The sequence below is a fragment of the Corvus brachyrhynchos genome, unplaced genomic scaffold (genome assembly GCF_000691975.1).
Source record: "Corvus brachyrhynchos isolate BGI_N302 unplaced genomic scaffold, ASM69197v1 scaffold219, whole genome shotgun sequence".
Classification (NCBI taxonomy): domain Eukaryota; kingdom Metazoa; phylum Chordata; class Aves; order Passeriformes; family Corvidae; genus Corvus; species Corvus brachyrhynchos.
This window is the reverse complement of record NW_008240034.1, coordinates 1,572,662-1,572,902: the sequence shown is the minus strand read 5'-3', so window position 1 is coordinate 1,572,902 and position 241 is coordinate 1,572,662. Positions and strand designations below refer to the sequence as shown.

Sequence of the window (241 nt, the reverse complement as noted above, 5' to 3'; positions counted from 1 at the left end):
CCCCCCCCAGATCCCCCTCCATGAGGGATGGACCCCTCCAAGCGCCTCGGTTAGGGGAGGAACGAACGGGACCCCTGCAAACCCTCCCCTCACGGGGGACGCCACCCCAAACCCTCCCCGGTGAGGGGAGGGAAGGAACCTTCGCTTCGCCCGGTCAGAGGACGGACGGGACTCCCAAACCCAACCCCGGTCCCAGTGATAGCCCCCAGACCCTCGTGTGCCCCCCAGACCCCGCTTTGAG

The 241-nt window shown here is 68.5% G+C and overlaps 1 protein-coding gene across 1 annotated transcript in view; it reads right to left on the bottom strand.

The window, feature by feature from the left end:
- The window catches only part of LOC103622137 (PWWP domain-containing protein MUM1), a 29,291-nt gene that overhangs the window by 10,062 nt on the left and 18,988 nt on the right, over positions 1 to 241 (bottom strand). The gene's annotated exons all lie outside the window — the stretch shown is intronic.